General features: G+C 41.1%; 1 protein-coding gene and 1 long non-coding RNA gene across 5 annotated transcripts in view; both read right to left on the reverse strand.

Annotated features, from left to right (window-relative positions):
• Esyt2 (extended synaptotagmin 2) overlaps positions 1-18,135 on the reverse strand; it is a 107,771-nt gene that overhangs the window by 55,459 nt on the left and 34,177 nt on the right. The gene's annotated exons all lie outside the window — the stretch shown is intronic.
• LOC148120312 (uncharacterized) lies at positions 5,865-12,123 on the reverse strand. Its single transcript, XR_015739173.1, has 2 exons — positions 7,517-12,123; positions 5,865-7,246 (listed from the first exon to the last, which is right to left on the reverse strand). It is a non-coding gene; the product is annotated as an uncharacterized LOC148120312 (long non-coding RNA).

An 18,135-nucleotide genomic window follows, 5' to 3' on the forward strand; every position in this document is an offset into this window, starting at 1 on the left:
ACAATGACTTAGAAGTTAGGGAAGACAATGTTCAACAAGGCCAAAGGTCAGTCAGTGAACTGCTACACATCTGCTTAACTCTAGATGCTGTGCTCTGACGCTGCTGAGGGATAAACTTTAACCCAAGCTGAATGAGTGTACAAGAAAAGGCTGCAGTTGTCCAGGGAACAGGAGGAAATTTGGTGGTAAAACTGAGGGAGTGGATAGGCTTGTCAGACTTATAAAATTAGGTCACAAAATTAATTCTTTTGCAATCAGTACTTTGCCATTTCTTTATACTACTTTAAAGTAGTTTAGCTCAGTAAAGGTCTGGTCAGGGTGCACAGAGATGACCAACAGGTGAGTGATCACCTCTCCAGCTGAACAGCCCAGTCTCTAAGCCCTAGTTCCGAGGGCAAAACCATGGGCCCCACCCCCACCTGCCTCAGATTCACTAGCCAGCCAGCAGGCACCTACCTGCTACTCTAACAAAAGTTGGACCCTGTAATCTACAAGTTGCACTCAGTCCCCAAACACACCCATCCCCCTCTGTGACCTGAGAGGATCTCTAATGTACAGACTGCTACTACACAGAATGGACCAAGAGATGAATGACCAGCTCCCCACGAGGACACCCCAGTCTCTAGACTCTAGGTCTCTGAGCAAAACGCCAGGCCCCTCCCCTACCTGCCACAGCTTCACTAGCCAGTCAGCAGGCAAGTCCCCTGCAGATAGGCTGCTTCAACCCCCGCCCCTCATCTTTGAGACCCAGAATCTAGAAATTCCACTCCTCCCCAAAACCCATGCGTCCCCCTCAACCTCGGAGGATCTGAGGCACAGACAGCAACTGTAAAAATTAGTCCAAGAAGGGATCCCTGAGACACGGACACCTACGGCAAGGATTGAACCAAGAGGCAAAGACAAAGCTGGCACCAATCAGAGAAAGAGATGGGCAGACACCAAAGCAAGAATACATTCAATAACCTAGGAACACCTGAACATCCTAACCCAAAAGAAGAAGAAATAACCTTAAATATAACTTTGTGAAGATGATAGAAGTCCTTAAAGAGGAATGAAAATTTTCCTTAAAGAAATGGAGGAAAGAAAAAAATTGGAAGAAATCAATAAGTCCCTTAAAGAAACCCAAGTAAACTATCAAACAGGTGATACAAACAGTTCAAGACTTGAAAATTTAAATAAAGGCAATAAAGAAAACACAAACAAAGGTAATTCTGAAAATGGAAAATCAGGGCAAATGAACAGGAAATATAGATGCAAGCATAACCAACAGATTACAAGAGATGGAAGAGAGGATCTCAGGCACTGAAGAAAAGATAGAGGAAATAGATTCATAGGTCAAAGAATACATTAAATCCAACAAATTCTTACCACAAAACATCCAGGAAAGCTGGGACACCATGAAAAGATCAAACCTAAGAATAAGGATAGAAGAAGAAGAACTCCATCTCAAAGGCAGAGAAAATATATTCAATAAACTCAGAAAAAAAACTTTCCCAGCCTAAAGACAGATATGACTACGAAAGTAAAGAAGCTTATAGAACACCAAACAGACTGGAGAAGAGGGGGAAAAAAGTCCCCTCGCCAAAACATTAAACATACAGAATAAACAAAGACTATTAAAAGCTGCAAAGGAAAAAGGCCACGTAACATATGAAGATGGAAATCACAAAATAATCCCACACCAGTTCAGAATTATGAATAACAAAAGGGTTATTTATTTAAGGGAAAAACTTACAGATCACTGTCCTAGACAACAGCCCTCTGTACGAACAGGAACAGAGTCTAGGAGCCAGAAGTGGAAGCCAGAAGCAAGAGAGCAAGCGTATGGCTACTGTGGCTTTTTAAAGCAAAAGAGACCATGCCCAAGTGGGCTGGTATCTTAAAGGCTATTGGCTGAAGGAGCAGAATGTGTTCCCATAGCACCTTCCCCTTTTGTTTAAATAAGAAGGTTCCAAACCCAATACAAAACTATATACACTAGGAATAGATATCAAATATAATTACAAACAGCATAAGCAATATTAAGCAAGGAACGTATGCTAAATGTTTTAATAAACATCCTATCCTAAAGGAGCCTAAGTCTTGTATAGGAAATGGCTTGGCTAGATCATAAGAGGACAGTAACTCCAACTATGTAATCTTCAACCCCATCAAAGGCCTGAGAAGGGAGATAGTATTACTTGAGCAGTCAGGAAGTACAATCAAGCAGCTTCCAAAGCGAGCAATATATGATAGAGACAATTAGCTACCTGAGTAATCACCCAAAGTCTCATTTTGCAAAGTTGAAGCAACCAACTTTGGATAAGGTCTAGCGCAACTGACAAACCATTTTCTGAGGCAGGAAATTTTTCAGGACCATCTTACCCTGTCTTGGCAAAATTTGACAGTCTTTTTCCTTATGTCCTGCTTATCTATTTCTGGATATCATGTACTTTGTCAGTGGTTGAGGGATGAGTAGTTCTTAAGGTCAATAGTGCCAAGAAGAAATCAAACTCTGAGTGGAGTATCTTCAGTGCTCAACATCCTCTCAGGGGTAGATTGATGCTGTCAGGAACAATCATGTCTCAAGTCAACAGAACCCTTAATTATTTAAATGCCATGTTCTACAGATCCTTGAAGTGGTTGAAGATTACCTATCAAGACAGAATACGATCTCTATGTATCTAAAGAACCTAACAGATCTGACTGTATGTTTAACAAACATGAACAACTATTGACCTATAATATTTCGGATAAAAGCTAGTCAGGTAGCGGGACGCAGCCCGCTCCTCTCCATACTACAAACTGGTGCTCCAATGCGGTAACTAACTCCACGTAAAACCCAAGAGGGCTTAAAAAGGAATTCTAGACACACACACACACACACACATACACACACACACACACACACACACACACACACACAGAGTTTAACACAGCTTTCTGCTGTTTGCTAGTAGTTTTTCCTGACTCAGCAGCCATATCTAAAAAAAAAAAAAAGCCGCGTCATTTTAAAACAAGGCTTCCTGGGCTTTGCCACAGGTGCAAACTCCAGCTATGGAGCATTTCTGGGCCCACTTGGGATCAGAAACAAAGTAGCTGAGACCATGTCTGTGGCTCAGCTCTTCCTGCCTGGGTAGGCGGCAGGATCAAGTCTACTAGAAAGTGGCAGTTTTGAAATACCAGTTTCTGGGCTGTGCCGCCATAGCGACCTCTGGCTCCTGCGGGAGACAGGGCATTTGAATGGGGTTTTGTGAGTAAAGTGCTAAGGCTTGCTTGATGGCAATGTGGACTGCTGTGTGCCCGTAACTGTGCGCAGCTCAGGGGCACCAAATGGCTCTGAGGCACAAGCAGCTCCACCATGTTGGACTGGGCGGGGCAAGCAGGCACTACCTGTATTTGACCTGGGATTGTCTCAGCTTAGATTCTTAAGAGTTTAGCATTTTAAAAGCTCTTCAAGACAGTAGAAATTAAAGACAATGCAATAGGACAGATTCAGACATAAAAGACCTCTAAATGGGTCATAGTGGTAGATAGACATATGTAGGCTTGGGAGAGAGAAGAAAAAGAGTATTAAAAAGTCATAATATAAAGTTAATGCTAAAAAAAGGCTAAAGTCTTTAAAAAGACAGCGTACAAATACTCATAGATTAAAAGAAGAAAAATAAGCATGTAAAAAATGGAAAATTCACAGAGAGTTTGGATTCTGTGTATTATTGCGTTTTCTTTGAATGTTTTGACTGCTAAGGTGCTAAGTACAGAGAGACATTTTATTGTGTAGTCTGCTAAGCTAATCCAACATGTATATTATGAAGCTATCTTGACTTCAGAATTTGGGTCTAAGGATATGATGCTTTGGAAAAGAGGTTCTTCTTTTGTTTTCACAGACGATGAGACCCTATGGATTGCTTCTACCCATATTCTACCAATATGGTATGAGAGACCATGTCCTCCTGAAAGGTTGCTGTGAACACCCTCAAAAAATTATTTTGCTCAACTGCTGACTGAGAGGAACCTAGCATACAGAATATACCATGAAAGACCTGATTAACAGCACCCCCATACAGCATGAAGCAGTTTGGAGAGAAAAAAACTACACCCATATTCCCAAATATTATTTATAAATGTCCTTTTACAATTAGAGGGGAATATGATATAGATATGAATAATTTACATTGGTATAAATTTTGCTTTGTTGACATAAATTTAAGGTCAATTTTGTTATTATGTATATGTATTTCTGCTCTTGATTAAGGTATTGTGATTGTGTAGCTCATTTAAAAATGTAATGTATAATTAGAAATTTAGGTTAATGAATAATCACCGATAATAATCAAACTTGTAGCCATGTTAGATTTTCTAGATATGCAGAGATATATTTCAGTTAGATAGGCATTCTTCATATCTTTCAAAGACTACAGAATATGGCATTTAAATGTTTTAATAACTTAGGGCTTTTCATGACAATGAGACATATCTGCTCCTGGCAGCACCAATCTATTTCAAGAGGAAGATGGGCATCAAAGAGGCTCCTTGTGGAGTTGGTTAGCCATTTGGGCAAGAAACTGCTCTTGCCTGGACTGTTGCATAAACTGGACACAAAGAACCCACACAGAGAGAACTGCTGAACTTGCCTAAAGGTGAGATGATCATTTGGGGCTCCTGTTTCATGAAAGAGGCTGCGAGACATTTTGCAGGACACAAAAGAAAGTGACTGAACAGTCTTTGAAATTTCCTGCTTCATGGAAATGTCTGCTGGATACTATGAGCCTGTAGGTTGAAGATGGATGCCCCAACGGTACAGAGGAGCTTTGGGTGACTATCCAGGCAGCGAGATGTCTCTGTCATTTCTAGAGTTTGGAAGTTGCTTATTTCCTGTTTACTTAGGTAGTATTATATCCTTCTGGAATCTTTGATGGAGTTGAAGAATGGTTAGTTATGGTTATAGTTTTCCTTAGTTATGATAAAAGATAACATAGATATAAATATTGTAACTGTAATTCTTGCTTGATAACTGTTTTGTTATATGTAATTTTACTATGTTAAAGTGAAAGCCTTTCTTTTTTGTTTAAACAGAAAAGGGGGAAATGATGTAGGAAGATCTTCTTTCTATGTGTTGCTTTCATTGGTTGAATAAAGAAAACTGCCTTGGCCTTTTCATAGGGCAGCCCTTAGATGGGCGTGGTAGACAGAACAGAATTCTGGGAGAAAGAGGGCAGTGTGGCAGATGCCATGAATCTCCGGCCCGAGATGAATGTAGGTTAGGATCCTTGCCGGTAAGCCACAGTCACGTGGTGATACACAGATTTAATAGAAATGGGTTAATTAAGATGTAAGAGTTAGCCAATAAGGGGCTAGAGATAATAGGCCAGACAGTGTTTTAAATGAATACAGTTTCTGTGTAATTATTTCAGCTGTAAGCTAGCCAGGCGGCGGGATGCAGCCTGCCGCTCCACATTACAACATACCTGTATAACTTAAAGACTAAAAGTTCATGTCAGAATATTCAATAATCTGTAAACAAATTTGAAACAAATGAGGACAATGACCTTAAAATGTAAAGAATGTATAAGTATCTTGATCAGAGGTAGGATTAATATATAATACAATATGAAAATATATTCTAAAAGTTGTATCAATATACAAAATGTCTTAAAGAGGTAGAAACATACATATATACAATCTGACAGAACGACTTTGCATAAGTGTACAAATAATGTAAACAAAAATAACAAATATAATTCAAACTTGTATCAATATACAAAAAACTATACCAATGTAAATTATCCATAAATAATAGCTCACAAGTTGAAAGACTCCCCGCTGGGCGTCTTCCCTCGGGAAGGACCCCGTGCCCAGAGACCAGTCGAAAACACGCAGCCGGATGCAAACAGCAGAAGGTTTATTGGTGGATACGCAGGTACCTGGGCGACAAGTCTCTCGAAGAGCTTGCGCGCCTGCAGGTTGGGGGTGAGGGGTTTTTGTAGGAGAGCAAAAAGCGAGGTTTACAGAAGCAAGAAGCAGGGTGGTGAATTTTTAACCTAGATAACAATGAGGGGACTTCTCAGCGGTTTATTGTTCCTCTCATCCTGCCTTCCCCTTTCCTGGCTGGCGACCAGATGTCTGATAGCATAGCCCCTGATTCGTGACGAGCCCCGCTTTCTACGTGACTCAGGCCTCGCAATCTTCTCTTTCTTTGTTTCTATGGCCAGTTCATAAATTCCCTGTTTTGCAGCCAGATAAGGCTGTCCTTGCTCTAACCTCAGGTAGGTATCTTTGCTCAGCGGAGGCCTTTTATGGAGCTTGTTATTTGTTCAGCATTCCAGGAGGTCCTGAGCTAAGTTTGTTATTTGCTCATCCTTTGCAAGAACGGTATGACTGTGGTTAAAGCCAATTGGGGTCCTTCATTCCCCAATTTTTTTTTTTTTTTTTTAGTGCCTAGTTCTAACCATAGAACTAGATTTCAGTATCCTCTTGACCCTAAAAAAAAACATTGTGTTGGAGGTGCAACATCAAAACCTGAACAGCACCTGTTCTTTTTCTAATAAAGGCAATATTAGTAGCAGAAGCAAAGTTAGGAGTGGTCCCATAAGGGAGGATATCAAAGTAGTCATCCAGGGAGATCTATTCGCATAATCCTCCATCCTTTAAGAATAACAAATCTAATTTCCTTCTATCCTGTAAGACCATTTCTGAGAGGGAAGTCAATGACTCTTCGAGTTTGGAAACAGATTGTTCTAAAGCCCTCAAATCTTAATATATTGAAGTACTGAGGGGCCTGCATTAGGGCAGCGGTACCTGTCCCAACATCGGCAGCTTCTCTAAGGCCCAGGATTACTGCTAGTGTCAGAGAAATAGGTTCTCGTCGAAAGCGAGATGGATGCCTGTCAAACTCATACCAGTTGTGCAAGCACATAGTAATCTTTGGTAACGTCAAAAATTAACATTGACATGCAAGGCATCAAACCTGTACTACAAACCCATCATCTATCTAAACCAGGAACCAAGTACCAAGTGTCAGGAGTCTTAGGGCCCTTTAGAGTCTCATTACATAACCTCAGTAAAAGTCTGTCTATGATTAGTCCTCTAAACCCAAGCCTTTTGACTGGTAGCTTTGTCAAAAGCCTCGGATACTGTAGTTTGGGTAGTTCAGGAGCTCGCTTCATGTGGGGGGCGTGGATCCAGGCAGAGATGCATACTTCTTTCAGTTGTTTTCAGATCTGATGTCTCTCCATTTCAAGGACCTTTAGACAGGGAAAATAAAGGTCTAGAAAGAATAACATCAGGATTACACATTTTATCCAACTCAGTGAGCAGTGGTAGTTCTCCACATAGGATCTCATAGGGGATGAGTTTAAATCGCCCCTGGGGTATTCCAAACCTGGAACAGGGCAAAAGGGAAGGAGGGCTGTCCAGTCATTTCCGCAGGTCTCTTTTAGAATTCTATTTATCCTTTCTATCTGTCCTGACTCTGGGGTCGGTAAGCACAATGTAATTTCCAATAGATCCCCAATTGGGCGGCCAGTCCCTGACTTACCTGGGCAACAAATGCAGGTCCATTATCAGATCCAATTACCTTGGGTATCCCAAATTTGGGAAGATTTCTTCTTTGATCTTCTTAGCCACCGCATTGGCTGTCTCAGTCCTGGTAGGAAAAGCTTCTACCCAGCCTGAAAAGGTATCTATAAAAACTAATAAGTACTTGTTGCCATATCTGGCTGGCTTAATTTCTGCAAAATATACTTTCCAATAGGCTCCAGGCCAATCGCCCCTGAGCCTCTTCCCAGGAGCATATATGGAGTGTCCTGCATTAATCATAGCACAGTCCTTGCAGTTTTTGACTACTTCTTCTGCCAAGACAGAGAGTCTGTCGTCTGATTTTCTTTCAGCCACAGCATCTCAAGCTTTTTGGTGTCTTGGACAAGTATATGTCTTTTCCTGCAGATGTTCTGTATATTGCTCCATGAATATGAGCAGTGGCAAAAGCATACCTGCTGCCAGTGTAGATGCTGAGACTTCTCCCTCTGTCATTCGTATCCAAGCAGCAAGTCCGACTTTTTGTGCCAACGTCCTTCAGGGAGGCTATGCCCAGGCCATTTGCTTCCCATCCACCACTGCTGTCCCCGCCTTCCGCTTACCTTCGATCACGAAACAGCTGCCATCCGTACACCAGCTCGGACTTTCAGGCCACGGCTGATCCTTCAGATCATTTCTGGTGCCAGCTTCTCAGCGCATTGATGAGTAGACGAGATGTCATCAGTCTCAGGCAGTAGGGTAGCGGGATGGAGGACAGCAGGGGGAACGAAGGTCACTGGTTCAGTCAACAAAAGGCTTTAATCATCTCCAGCCTGGTTTGAGTAAACCCGATCTGGGCCTTCAGCTTTGTTAGCAAGTCTCCTTCTAATAAAGATAGGATGCTCGGGGATAGCCAGGAAGGAATGAGTCACTTGTCCTCTCCCCAAATCTACAGTTCGTGAGGTGGTCCACAGATACTGTTTCTATCCAGTTGCTCCAATTATTAAAGTCTTTTATTCTCTCCCCTCTAATCATCTTTTGCTAGGGTCAGTACCTTAGAGTCCCTTCCTTTCTTCTTTGGGCAATTTCTTGCCCAATGTTCTTTTTCTTTGCAATAAGCACATCGTCCTTTGTCCAAGGGGTGCCTGTCCATGTTCATCTTTGGTCTTCTGTTGCCCAGGTTCCCTATCTGTCTATGTTCTATCTTTTCTTTCTCTCCTACCATTGCGGCCAAAATTCTATCAAATTTCTCTTTTGTCTGTGATCCCTCCAGTCCTCTTTCTTCTGCCTCCATTTTTTTCTCTCTCATGCTTCTCTTTCTCCGTCTCTTATTTATGAAACATTTTCTCTGCCTCCTTTAAATGCTCAAGAAACATAGACGGCAGAGCCCTGCGGTGATGGACTGTCAGCTGCTCCCTACCTGCTTTAAGTTTGACCTTAAAAACATACATGGGGACCTAGATAAGGCCCATCTGTTTACATATTTTTTTAACCAAAATTTTTCCTTGCTTTTAGACAACATAGCAAAAATTTCTCTTGCTTTTAGACAACATAAAAACTCTTACCAAAGTCTTTCTTGTGGTTTTTCTCAGTGGGGATATATGGCTATGTTTTAAACTAGAACAGCATACAAGAACAGCATATAAAATCCTATACCAGTGTGAAACATTTGAGATCAGCGATAGGCTCTTTTTTAAAAAAAAATAAAACATTAACCAATGATAATTTTTAAACAAGAACAGCACATACCAGTACGAAACATTTGAGACCAGCAATTTTTTTTAACATTAACCGACAATAATTTGTAACCAGCCCCTATAAATGATGACAGATATTTATAATAGTTATAACCCATAGGATCTGAAAGAGCTCTTTAAGGCTGAGAGCCAAACTTGGGGTGAGGATACACATTTCAAGGCTGTCAAGGCCTGTGCCACAAAGACCTTGTCCCTCCTCATTTGAGCTGGCATGTAGCACACCAATCAAAGACATACAGCACTTCCACCTAGACACAGCATGCCAAGAATATCTCTGTTCCCACCCATTCCTAGGGAAGGAAAAGGCAAAATAGAGTAAGAGATAAGAGGTTGAAGGTCATCTCTGCTGCCTCCATATGAATCTTCCAAAGCAGGACATTCAGCATCTACTGGGTCATCTTTTTTTTTTTTTTTTTGTCAGTCTTGCTGGCACCCAAATGTATGTCAGCATTCCTAGAAAAACATAAACAAAACTCTCCTCCCAAATTAATATTTAAGAGTATTAAAAATCTCAGTGTAAAAATTCAGCACAATCAGTACTGGAAGTAGGCTGGTTTTGAACTTAGAGACCTGCATGTCTCTGTTTCAAAGAGCAAATCTTGTTTGCCTGTGCCAATACAGAAGGCCTTAGAATTAAACCGTTTTAAATCTGGCACAGATGAGATTATTGCTCTAAAAATATGAGAAAACCGCTTTCCTGTTCCCAGCCTGGAGTCCTAAGATAACACAGTCACTGGGAATCGAACTTACAACCTCTGGAAGGGAAGGCAGTGCTCTTAACCTCTGAGCCATCTCTTCAGCTCTGCTATTCAGATGAAAAAAAGCCTCTAAGTCTAGCATTGTTTATCTTATCTTATCCGTTGCCTGAGGATAAGTCCGCCTCTGTTACCTAGGATACGGGTAACCAGCAGCAGAAGGCGGCGGCTTCGACAGTTCCGCCTCTGAGGCACGGCCCACTGTGGCGCGCTCAAACAAAGGCATGGCCCTGCCCGGGCCTTGCGTGTTTCCGCCGGCGATCTGTACACCCTGAATGAGCCCGCCCATGTTGCTATGGAAACGCAACTTTCCGCACAGCCCGTGCTCAGGTGCAGAAAAGGTCCTCCGAAAACCGCAACCCTGCCAGAAGGCCGGGACACATAGCCTCTGATGTCAGTCACTTTAGCCCGCCCAAGCCGCTGCAGTGACCTGGCTTTTCCTAGACGCCTCTGCGGACTCCAGCAAATTCCCGCCAGCATCTGGTTAGCACGGCCATGCCTCCCGGACGAGCCAGCACTCTCCGGTGCTGTTCTGCACCTCCCTCCCGAGCAGCCGGGACCATAGGCGTGCGCCACCGCGCCTGGCCCAACTCCGTGTCAGTTAACCACTGCAACGGTTGCCCAGTATTTCAAACATACATATGAGAGCCAGGCATAGAGCTCTCCCATCAAAATTAGGCGAGAATCACCTCAAAAACTCTGTGGCTCTTTAAGAACAGGGAAGACAGTTGTCAGACACGATCAAACCCCGCCTCCCTACGAGACTCCTGCCCCAAGTATTTATCAGCGGGTACGCAGGTGGATGGAGAGGGGACGGAAGCCGCGGTTTCCCGTACCCCATTGTCCTCATAGTCCCGCCTTCAGTTACCTCATTTTTTTTTTTTTGCTGTTTTTTCAAATTCCTCCTGCGCTGAACTTAAGGGATTTTTCTTCCCCGTTGCTTTTTGTACCTTCTTCCAGTTACCTTAACTTTGATTCTTTAAACAAACAGACAAACCATAAGCTGCACAATAGAACAGACTGACAATCAAACATGCTGCTCAAACGGGGCTATTACAAAGAGGCTCCGGACACCTCGGCCCCCCAAACGAACCTCGTACCTCGGACAAAAGTCCGACTCTGGCCGTGGGTTCAGACAAACGAACCTCGTACCTCGGACAAAAGTCCGACTCTGGCCGTGGGTTCAGACAAACGAACCTCGTACCTCGGACAAAAGTCCGACTCTGGTCGTGGGTTCAGACAAATGAGCCGGAAAATTCGAGCTCCCAAATTCCCGCGGGACGTCTCCCGGGGTGCGGGGGGGAAAGTCTGAGCTCGTCAGCTCCTCTCCAAGGCCCGCCAAATACAAATCGACCCAGCTGAATCGTACAAATTCAAATTCGCAGCGCAACAATCAGACGCAAACGACGCAGGACATACAACATAGAACATAAAACATAGAACATAGAATTCTGGCCAGCTCACCTCACCTCCCAGCAGTGATTCGGCGGTCTCTGGGATAGGGGCCTCAACTTCCCGGCCAACGCACCAAATGAAAGACTCCCCGCTGGGCGTCTTCCCTCGGGAAGGACCCCGTGCCCAGAGACCAGTCGAAAACACGCAGCCGGATGCAAACAGCAGAAGGTTTATTGGTGGATACGCAGGTACCTGGGCGACAAGTCTCTCGAAGAGCTTGCGCGCCTGCAGGTTGGGGGTGAGGGGTTTTTGTAGGAGAGCAAAAAGCGAGGTTTACAGAAGCAAGAAGCAGGGTGGTGAATTTTTAACCTAGATAACAATGAGGGGACTTCTCAGCGGTTTATTGTTCCTCTCATCCTGCCTTCCCCTTTCCTGGCTGGCGACCAGATGTCTGATAGCATAGCCCCTGATTCGTGACGAGCCCCGCTTTCTACGTGACTCAGGCCTCGCAATCTTCTCTTTCTTTGTTTCTATGGCCAGTTCATAAATTCCCTGTTTTGCAGCCAGATAAGGCTGTCCTTGCTCTAACCTCAGGTAGGTATCTTTGCTCAGCGGAGGCCTTTTATGGAGCTTGTTATTTGTTCAGCATTCCAGGAGGTCCTGAGCTAAGTTTGTTATTTGCTCATCCTTTGCAAGAACGGTATGACTGTGGTTAAAGCCAATTGGGGTCCTTCAAAGTATTCACTCTATTACTCACTATTATTATCCTTTTTTTTTTAAACAAACAGTTTTTACCCTAACCCTCTATCTAGTACAAGCAATAATCAACAACCCCTAAACAGTGTTTCCAACCCTAAGGACAAACTTTTTTGGGATGGAGACAACGTCCTCTAAAACTGCTTCCTGCTGTCATGGGGGCAATGTTCTCTTAATGAGCTGGTGCTAACAACATGGCCCATGGCTGGGAAGCTGCTGTTTTGAAACCTTGCGGCTGCTACTGCTGAATCAGTAAGACCTCTCTCAAAGGATTTACAGTATGCTGCCGGCAAACAGCAAAGCAAGAAGCTGAGTTTCTTTTCAAGCTCTCTCAGGTTATATGTGGATTTAGTTGGCCACAAAGGTGTCAAATGAAGATGGAAATCACAAAATAATCCCAGTTTAGAATTATGAATGATAAAAGGATTATTTATTTAAGGGAAAAACTTACAGATCACTGTCCTAGATAACAGTCCTCTGCACTAACAGGAACAGAGTCTAGCAGCTGGAAGGAGGAGCCGGAAGCAAGAGAGCAGGTGTACGTTTACAGCTGCTTTTACAGTATAACAGACACACCAAAACAGGCTATTGGTTGAAGAAGCAGAATGTGCTCCCACAGCAAACATATAAAGGAAGAACTAACAGAATCACAGCCAACCTCTCAACCTCTCAATGGAAACCTGGAAAGTAAAATGGTTCTGGACAGATGTACTGCAGACACTGAGAGACCATGGATCCAAGCCCAGACTAGTATACCCAGGAAAGCTCTCAAGCTGTCACCACTGACAGAGAAAACAAGATATTCTATGACAAAATTAGATTTAAACAGATTTACCTATCTACAAACCCAGCCCTACAGAAAGTACTAGAAGTAAACTCCAATCCAAAGAAGCTAGCTGCACCCCCCAAAAAAAAAAAACCCAACAAGCAACAGATAATCTCATACCAGCAAACCCCAAGTAATGGAAACACACAAACATAATAGTCAAAAAATGACAGGAATTAACAATCACTGGTCATTACTATCTGTTAGTATCAGATAGTATCTATAAGTACTCAATTTACTCATATAAAAATACAAGCTAACATAATGGATACAAAAACAGGATCCATCCTTCTGCTGCATAAAAGAAACACACCTCAACCTCAAAGACAAACATTAACTCAGAGTAAGGGGTTGGGAAAAGATGTTCCAATCAAATGGACGTAAGAAAAGAGAGGATGTAGCTATCCTAATATCAAACAAAATAGACTTCAACTAAAATCAATCAAAAGAGATAGAGAAGGTTACTTCATACTCATCACAGGAAAAATTCACCAAGATGAAGTCTCAATCCTGAACATCGATACCCCAAATACAAAAGCAACCACACATGTAAAAGCAACATTACTAAAGCTTAAATTGTGCATCAAATACCACACACTAATAATGGGAGACTTCAACACCCCACTCTCACCAATGGAGGACAGCCAGACAGAAATTTAACAAAGAAATAAGAGAATTAATAGATGACAAGACTCAAATAGACCTAACAGACATTTATAGAAAATTTCACCCAAACACAAAGTATATATTTTCTTCCCAGCACCTCACAGAAACTTCTCTAAAATTGACCACATACTTGGTAACAAGCAAATCTCAACAGATAAAAAAAAATATTGAAATAACCCCTGTATCTTATCATACTTTAAACAAGGCTTAAAGTCAGAATCCAATACCACTACTAGCTGCAAAAAGACCTACAAACTCATGGAAATTGAACAATGTTCAACTGAATTACCCTAGTCAAGGAAGAAATAAAGAAATTAAAGACTTCCTAGAATTCGATGAAAATGAAGGCACAACATACCCAAACCAATGGAACACTATGAAAGCAGTGTTAAGAGAAAAGTTCATATCATTAAGTGCCTACATAAAGGAAGTGGAGAAATCTCACACTAGTAACTTAACAGTGAACCTGAAAGTTCTTGAACAAAAAGAAGCAGACTCACCCAGGAGCAGACAACAGGAAATAATCAAACTGAGAGCTGAAATCAATAAAAGAGAAACAAAGAAAACAATACAAAGAATTAATGAAACAAAAAGCTGGTTCTTTGAGAAAATCAACAAGATAGACAATTCCTTATCCAAATTAATCAAAAGGCAGAGAGAGAACATCCAAATTAACAAAGTCAGAAATTAAAAGGGGAATATAACAACAGACCCCAAGAAAATCCAGAAAATCATTAGGTCATATTTTAAAAAAAATCTGTACTCCACAAAAAAGAAAAATCTTTTTTCTTTTCTGGATAATTTTCTGGATAGTTACCACATACCAAAATTAAATCAAGACCAGGTGAACAATTTAAATAGAACGATAACATGTAAGGAAATAGAAGCAGTCATCAAAAGCCTTCCAACCCAAAAAAGTCCAGGGCCCGATGGTTTCAGCACAGAATTCTACCGCAACATCAAAGAAGAGCTAATATCTATATTCCTCAAATTGTTCCACACAACAGACACAAAGGGAACACTACCAAACTCTTCTTTAATGAGACTACAGTTACCCTGGTACAATCTCCCTCATGAACATAGATGCAAAAATACTCAATAAAATACTGGCAAACCGAATTGAAAAACACATCAAGAAATTCATCCACCATTATCAAGTTGGATTCATCACAGAGATGCATGGGTGATTCAACATCTGAAAATCTATCAATGCAATCCAGCATACAAATAAACTGAAAGAAAAGAAAAACATGATTATCTCATTAGATGCTGAAAAAACATTTGACAAGTTCCAATACTCCTTTATGATAAAGGTCTTGAAGAGATCAAGGATACAAGAAACATACCTAAACATAATAAAAGCAATATACAGCAAGCTGAGAGTCAACATCAAATTAAATGGAGAGAAATTCAAAGCAATTCAACAAAAATCAGAAACAAGACAAGGCTGTCCATTTTCTCTGAATCTATTCAACATAGTACTTGAAGTTCTAGCTAGAGTAATAAGACAACAAAAGGAGATCAAGGAGATACAAATTGGAAAGGAAGAAGTCAAAGTTTCACTATTTGCAGATGATAAGATAGTATATATAAGTGACACAAAAATTTCTACCAGGAAATCCCTACAGCTGATAAACACCTTCAGTAATGTGACAGGATACAGGATCAAAATCAGTAGTCCTCCTGATTCAGAAAGAAACTGAAGAAGATAACAGAAAATGGAGAAACCTCTCATGCTCTTGGATAGGTGGGATCAACATAGTAAAAAAGCAATCTACAGCCTAAATATCAATCCCCATCAAAATCCCAACAAAATTCTTCACAGATCATGGAAGAACAATACTCAATTTCATATGAAAAAACAAAAAGCCAAGGATAGCCAAAACAATCCTGTACAAGAAAGGGACTTCTGGAGGCATCGGCATCCCTGACATCAAGCTCAATTATAGAGCTACAGTAATGAAATTAGCTTTGTATTAGCATAAAAAGCAGACAGATGGATCAATGGAATCGAATCAAAGACCCTGATATAAATTCACACAGCTATGAATACCTGATTTTTGACAAAGGAGCTAAAATTATACAATGGAAAAAAGAAAGCATCTTCAACAAATGGTGCTGGCATAACTGGATGTCAACATGTAGAATGCAAATAGATCCATATCTATCTCCATGCATAAAACCCAAGTCAAAATGGATCAAAGACCTCAACATAAATCCAGTCACACTGAATCTGCTAGAAAGGAAAGTGGGAAGCAGTCTTGAACACATGGACACAGGAGACCACTTTCTATATATAACAACAGTAGCACTGACTCTGAGAGCAACAATAAATAAATGGGACCTTCTGAAACTGAGAAGCTTCCATAAAACAAAGGACACAGTCCATAAGACAAAAATGTGTAAATAGAAGCTGTACTTTCTTTTCCCGGCTGCTTAGACCCAAATAATCACACAGAAACTATATTAATTGCAACACTGTTTGGCCAATGGCTCAGGCATATTCCTAACTAGCTCTTACATCTTAAATTAATCCATTCCTAATAATCTATGTATTGCCACATGGCCGTAAGCATTACCTTATTTTCTACATGTCAGGTTTCCTAGGCAGCTGGCCAGTATTTCCCTGATGCTGCCTTCTTTCTTCCTTTATCTCTTCTTGGATTTTCCACCTTGTTATATTCTGCCCTTCCATAGGCCAAAGCAGGTTCTTTATTAACCAACAGTAATAAAATATATTCACAGCATACAGAGGAGCATACCACATGAAAAAAATAGCCTACTGACTGTGAAAAGACCTTCACCACATCAGACAGAGGATTGATCTCCAAAATATATAAAAAACTATATATATATAAAAACTATATAAAAAACTATATGTAAAAACTATATATATATAAGAAACTATATATATATAAGAAACTAGACATCAAAATACCAAATAATCCAATTAAAAATGGGGTACAGATCTAAACAAAAAATTCTCAAATGGCTGAAAGATACTTAAAAAACTGTTCAACATCCTTAGTTATCAGGGAAATGAAAATCAAAACAACTCTGAGATACCATCTCATACCAGTTAGAATGGCAAAGATTAAAAATACCAATAAAAGCTTATGCTAGAGGGGATGTGGAGTAAGGGGAACACTCCTCCATTGCTGGTTGTAGTGCAAATTTATACAGCCATTTTGGAAATAAGTATGGCAGTTTCTCAGAAAATTGGGAATCAACCTACCTCAATACTCAACAATCCTGATGTGGGATTCTTCTCTGTATGCTATGAATATGTTTTATTACCAATGGTTAATAAAGGAGCTGTTTTGGCCAATGGCTTAGGAGAGTAAAGCCACGAAGAAAATCCAAACAGAGATATATAGAGAGTAGGCAGAGTCGGGGAGATGCCATGTAGCTGCTGAAGGAAACAGATGCCTGAACTCACTGGTAGGCCACTGCCTCGTGGTGATACACAGAATAATTGAAATGGGTTAATTTAAGATGTAATAGCTAATTAGAAATATGTATAAGCTATTGGCCAAGCAGTATTATAATTAATGTAGTTTCTGTGTGATTATTTGGGTCTGGAAGGCTGGGAAATAAGGGCAGTCTCCGTTGACAAAATGGCATGCCAACATGGGTCAACTATGTTCACATAAAAACTGAGAGAGTTTGGGAAGGAATTCTAGACACAAAAGAACAGACTTAAGCACAACTTCTTGGGAGCCACATTTCTTTTCTGATAGGCTGTTTGCTGGCAGCAAGCAGAGGCACAGTTTCTCTAAGAGAAGGCTTCCTGACTCAGCATTAGCAGCACAAACTATTCAGTTTCTTTTAAAAAAAAAATGTCAGTTTTCTGGTTTGTGGTAATAGCAAAAACTCTGGCTCTTTGGGGGAGGTCCTGCACTTAACTGGGGTTTGTAAGCAGCATTCTACAAATTGGTTAATGGCGACATAGATCCGCTGCATCCCTGGAGCTGGGGCAGTGAACATGGCTCACAGAGGTGGTGAACAAACCTCTGCCATATTGAAAGGCCGGTACTGCCCCCGACCACATTGCTTACCATTTTAAGATGCTCAGATACACAATAGGACAGATTCAGACATAAAAGATCTCTAAATAAGACACAGTGTGCTTGAAAAATGTATGTAAGCTTGGGAGGGGAAAAGTATAGACAGTTATAAGCAGAAATAAGTAGGTGATTCCCAATTTCCTGAGAAACCACCATACTGAGTTCCAAAGCGATTGCACAACTTTGCATTCCCATCAGATAGACAAGATTGCCTGACAAAATTGGACCATGGAAGTGTGGTGAGAAAGGCAGAACAAGAAGAGGGATGAAGAAGAGGGGGGAGGAGAACTTGAGGGAATGAGACAGTCAAGATGAAGAAAGGACAGAGATGAGAGCATATTTTGAATTAGTATGGATCTTGGTCTATTGATACAAATTTAAGTTTGATTTTGCTACACTGTTTATGTATTTCTAGTCTT

This window comes from Myodes glareolus, chromosome 11 (genome assembly GCF_982192425.1).
Source record: "Myodes glareolus chromosome 11, mMyoGla1.1, whole genome shotgun sequence".
Lineage (NCBI taxonomy): Eukaryota > Metazoa > Chordata > Mammalia > Rodentia > Cricetidae > Myodes > Myodes glareolus.